Raw genomic sequence first — 5,835 nt, forward strand, 5'->3', positions numbered from 1 at the left:
TTCAAGACACTGTCCATTCCATTCAACTGCTCTTCCAGGCCCTTTGCTGTCTCTGACAGAATCACAATGTCATCGGCAAACCTTAAAGTTTTTATATCTTGTCCATGGATTTTAATACCTACTCCGAATTTTTCTTTTGTTTCCGTTACTGCTTGCTCAATATACAGATTGAATAACATCGGGGAGAGGCTACACTCCTGTCTCACTCCCTTCCCAACCACTGCTTCCCTTTCATACCCCTCGACTCTTATAACTGCCATCTGGTTTCTGTACAAATTGTAAATAGCCTTTCGCTCCCTGTATTTTACCCCTGCCACCTTCAGAATTTGAAAGAGAGTATTCCAGTCAACATTGTCAAAAGGTTTCCCTAAGTCTACAAATCCTAGAAACGTAGGTTTGCCTTTTCTTAATCTTGCTTCTAAGATAAGTCTACAGAATCCAAACTAATCGTCCCCGAGGTCTGACTGTATCTAAACATACATATAAAGCTGATCATGTATATGTATGTGTAACAATTCCTCCCGGTTCTGTGGACCAAAGTGGTCCAAATCTGACACACAAATTCCTTTCCCTGAGAGAACTAACGTATGGAGGTTAATAACACTCTAGCTCTAATATTTACAGAGATGATGAGAAACTGAATTGGCAGTACCACATCGACAATCTGCCGAAATGGTTAGGTTCAGCTACTTGTGCTATTAGGGTTATTGCAAATTTTGGTGATGAACATATTAGTAAATTAGCCTACTATGGTTATTTTCATTCGCTGATTTCATATGGCATCATATTTTGGGGCAACTCGTCATTAAGAGAGAAAGTATTCGTTACACAAAAGTGTGTAATCAGAATAATAGCTGGAGCCCACCCAATATCACCTTGCAGACATTTATTTAAGGAACTCGGATATTCACAGTACCTTCGCAATACGTATTTTCACCTATGAAACTTTGTTATTAACAACCCAACCCAATTTAAAAATAACAGCGAAATGCATAGGATGATCTTCACTATTCTGGATTAAATCTCACTTTGGCACAGAATGGGGTGAATTATGCTGCTACAAAAATCTTTGGTCATTTGATAAATAATTCTAAAAGTCTGACAGATAACCAACTAATATTTAAAAGCAAATTAAAAGAATTTCTGAATGACAACTCCTTCTACTCAATAGATTAATTCTTAGATATGAAGCAGTAACTGTAAAAAATATGTAAAAAATTAATTAATTATGTTGTGTAATGAAAACTGATGTTAAAGTGACATGTTCCACATCATTATGAAATGTTGTATTCATGATCTATGGAACAAGGATTAATGTATGTATGCATGATAGATACATACACGTTTGTTAACCCCCTCCCATACAGGCTGTCCTGCATCAGAGGTGTGTTGTGTGGGAACAGTTAGTATCAACTTGCCTTATAGACCTTCTTAAGAGGGCAGCACACAACAGGTACAAGAAACAGTTTCCCAGCCCCCAACGAGTAGGCTGCCCAGTACAACAGGCATGTTATGTTAGATCAGTATCAGAATTCGTGTTAGTATTTTGCAGCTGTGGCTTATTAAACTGATTGTTCGGTAATTTACACCTCTGTCAACACCTGCTTTCTTTGGGATTGGAATTATTATATTCTTCTTGAAGTCTGAGGGCATATCGCCTGTCTCATACATCTTGCTCACCAGATGGTAGAGTTTTGTCAGGACTGGCTCTCCCAAGGCCATCAGTAGTTCTAGTGGAATGTTGTCTACTCCCGGGGCCTTGTTTCGACTCAGGTCTTTCAGTGTTCTGTTAAATTCTTCACGCAGTATCATATCTCCCATTTCATCTTCATCTACTTCCTCTTCCATTTCCATAATATTATCCTCAAGTACATCGCCCTTGTACAGACCTTCTATATACTCCTTCCACCTTTCTGCTTTCCCTTCTTTGCTTAGAACTGGGTTTCCATCTCAGCTCTTGATATTCATACAAGTGCATACAAGTGGTTCTCTTTTCTCCAAAGGTCTCTTTAATTTTCCTGTAGGCAGTATCTATCTTACCCCTAATGAGATATGCCTCTACATCCTTACATTTGTCCTCTAGCCATGCCTGCTTAGCCATTTTGCACTTCCTGTTGATTTCCTTTTTGAGACGTTTGTATTCCTTTATGGCCTGCTTCATTTACTGCATTTTTATATTTTCTACTTTCATCAATTAAATTCAATAGTTCTTCTGTTACCCAAGGATTTCTACTAGTTCTCGTCTTTTTACCTACTAGACCCTCTGCTGCCTTCAATCTTCTCTCAAAGCTACCCTTTTTGTATTACTTTCCCCCATCCCTGTCAATTGTTCCCTTATGCTCTCCCTGAAACTCTGTACAACCTCTGGTTTGTCCAGTTTATCCAGGTCCCATCTCCTTAAATTCCCACCTTTTTGCAGTTTCTTCAGTTTTAATCTACAGTTCATACGCAATAGATTGTGGTCAGAGTCCACATCTGCTCCTGGTTCCTAAATCTCTGTCTTACCATTATATAATCCATCTGATACCTTTTAGTATCTTCGGGGTTCTTCCATGTATACAACCTTCTTTCATGATTCTTGAACCACGTGTTAGCTATGATTAAGTTATGCTCTGGGCAAAATTCTACCAGGCGGCTTTCTCTTTCATTTCTTAGCCCCAATCCATATGTAGCTACTATGTTTCCTTCTCTCCCTTTTCCTACTCTCGAATCCCAGTTACCCATGACTATTAAAATTTCGTCTCCCTTCACTACCTGAATAATTTCTTTTATCTCATCATACATTTCATCAATTTCTTCATCATCTGCAGAGCTAGTTGGCATATTAACTTGTACTACTGTAGTAGGCATTGGCTTCATGTCTATCTTGGCCACAATAATGCATTCACTATGCTGTTTGTAGTAGCTTACCCATACTCCTATTTTTTATTGATTATTAAACCTACTCCTGCATTACCCCTATTTGATATTCTATTTATAACCCTGTATTCACCTGACCAAAAGTCTTGTTCCTCCAGCCACCAAACTTCACTAATTCCCACTATATCTAACTTTAATCTATCCATTTCCCATTTTCTAAACTACCTGCCCGATTAAAGGATCTGACATTCCATGCTCCGATCTGTAGAACGCCAGTTTTTTCTCCCGATAACGACATCCTATTGAGTAGTCCCCTTCCGAAGATCCGAATGGGGGACTATTTTGCCTCTGTAATATTTTACCCAAGAGGACGCCATCATCATTTAAGCATACAGTAAAGCTGCATGTCCTTGGGAAAAATTAGGGCTGTAGTTTCCCCTTGCTTTCAGCAGTTCGCAGTACCACAACAGCAAGGCCATTTTGGTTTGTGTAACAAGGCCAGATCAGTCAATCATTCAGACTGTTGCCCCTGCAACTACTGAAAAGGCTGTTGCCCCTCTTCAGGAACCACACGTTTGTCTGGCCTCTCAACAGATACCCCTCCGTTGTGGTTGCACCTACGGTACGGCTATTTGTATCATTGAGGCACGCAAGCCTCCCCACCAACGGCAAAGTCCATGGCTCATGGGCGGGGGGGTCTCGGCTTGTCTATATCTACCTTAATTAAAAGAAAAAAAACTGAGAATATGTATACATATCTGGGAGTTAGTCCCAGGTCCCTGGACTGTAGTGGACCAAATGTGGCATACAGACTCCTTGGTCTGAGAGGACTAATGTGGGGTGGGGGCGCGTTTATAACGCTCTAGCTTTAATATTTATGGAGATAAAACATGGTTCAAATGGCTCTGAGCACTATGAGACTTAACTTCTGAGGTCATCAGTCCCCTAGAACTTAGAACTACTTAAACCTAACTAACCTAAGGACATCACACACATCCATGCCCGAGGCAGGATTCGAACCTGCAACCGCAGCGGTCGTGCGGTTCCAGACTGTAGCCCCTAGAACTGTTGAGCCATTTATGGAGATACAAAATGGTTCAAATGGCTCTGAGCACTATGAGACTCAACTTCTGAAATCATTAGTCCCTTAGAACTTAGAACTAGTTAAACCTAACTAACCTAAGGACATCACACACATCCATGCCCGAGGCAGGATTCGAACCTGCAAATTGTGGTCTCGCAATTCCAGACTGCAGCGCCTAGAACCGCACGGCCACTTCATCCGGCTATGGAGATACACACATCCAAAATTTTTTAACCTACAAGACAGATGCGTTGTGTCGGAAGAGAACTGACCTGTGTTATCAACCTGCTCTGCAGGGCAACCTACAAATCAGATCCCTTATGGCCAATCGGATATGCAAATGGCCATAAGAGCATGTATTGCCACCCCTAGCATACACTCATCCATTCCTGTCCTTCCACAGACAACAATGTGTCGTTTCTGAGGTGATGACCATAATTACATCACAGCAAATGCACTACATACATTGTGGTTACACACTTCGATTGTGCCTGATGTTGTGAAGCCGCCAGTATATTCCAGGCTCCTAGCATAGGTATATACCACTGTATTCGTCCAGTGTGAAATACCTACATATTTCCATCACCATTAGGCTTACTTAAAAATGCTACATTCACTATGTGTCTGGCAAGGATGATATAGTACACTTCGCAATGTGGCTGAACGGCATTGACACGTCCTGACACTGGACCAGAACACTCTTTGTAACTCTCCTCTGTGCAACATACACAACGTACATGTGTGTAACACATCGTGATGAAAGTACATGCCAATGAGTCAAGTGTGCCCCTGTGCCAAACACAAAAAAACGTTGAGTTCACAGGAGAACAGGGAATGACATCATGCACAGACACAATCAACTGCATCAACACACAGAACATTCAAGTCTGCCAACAACGATCATGCCGCGAGGCTTCAATGGCTAAAAGAATATGTCTCCCACTTGAGGAGCACATGAGACTGCCTTGAAGACTTGAGACATCATCAGGCAGTTTCCTACAGAACCACCTGGCATATGTTGTAGGAATGGCAAGGATAAACTACCACTCCCCAGTCCATCACCAGCCAAATTATATGCATTAATACAGGGGGACAGGGCGCAGTCGAGACATTTCTTACTGTACATATGAAAATATGATACAGCATTCCAGATGACGTCGTTCAGGACAACAGCACCATGTACTATATCGCAGTGGGCACCATATTCAAGATTCAAGGGCAGTTATGTCACTGGGTAGCGTTCATGTTGCCACATGAAGGCAATGCACTCAAATACCTACAACTGTATTTACTAGATAACGAGGTCATCGAGGCAGACAGATAAGGCAAATGCAACCCTGACATACATTGTGAGATCGTGATTACATTACAAAAAATACTGCACACACACGCAAAAACGGACTAATTGTGCTATTTGAAACTGCCTTATAACATATGTTGAGTGATGAGTAAAAATTAGTTACATGATCTAGCAAATGACTAACAGGGGAGGACTATGGTATTTCAATCCAACCTAGTCGCCTGAGATCGCAGTGGTAATATCTGCAGATGACATCACTCTGCATCGAGGCAGCACAGGGGTTATGCATGTGTGCGAACTGCACTGATTATGTGACAATCCTTAGTACTCCCTTATTCCGCTGCATGGAGACCGTGGCTACCATTCCAACCTCCTGCATGTTGACTTGTTGTCCTGTGAGACCAGACCAAAGAAGGTGACTGTTAAAGTAAATAAATCAGAACTGTGTTCCCTCTCCTCTCCTACGGTGGCGCTTAGTTCTGTGTTGTGAATTTCTTTGCTCCTAAGAGTTTCTTTTATTTTCCAAGCTTTTACTCTAAGAAGTTTTTGTTGTTGCCATAAGTCATCTTTTAGATATTAAAGGAAGAAGATC

The sequence above is a fragment of the Schistocerca piceifrons genome, chromosome 4, assembly GCF_021461385.2.
Source record: "Schistocerca piceifrons isolate TAMUIC-IGC-003096 chromosome 4, iqSchPice1.1, whole genome shotgun sequence".
Classification (NCBI taxonomy): domain Eukaryota; kingdom Metazoa; phylum Arthropoda; class Insecta; order Orthoptera; family Acrididae; genus Schistocerca; species Schistocerca piceifrons.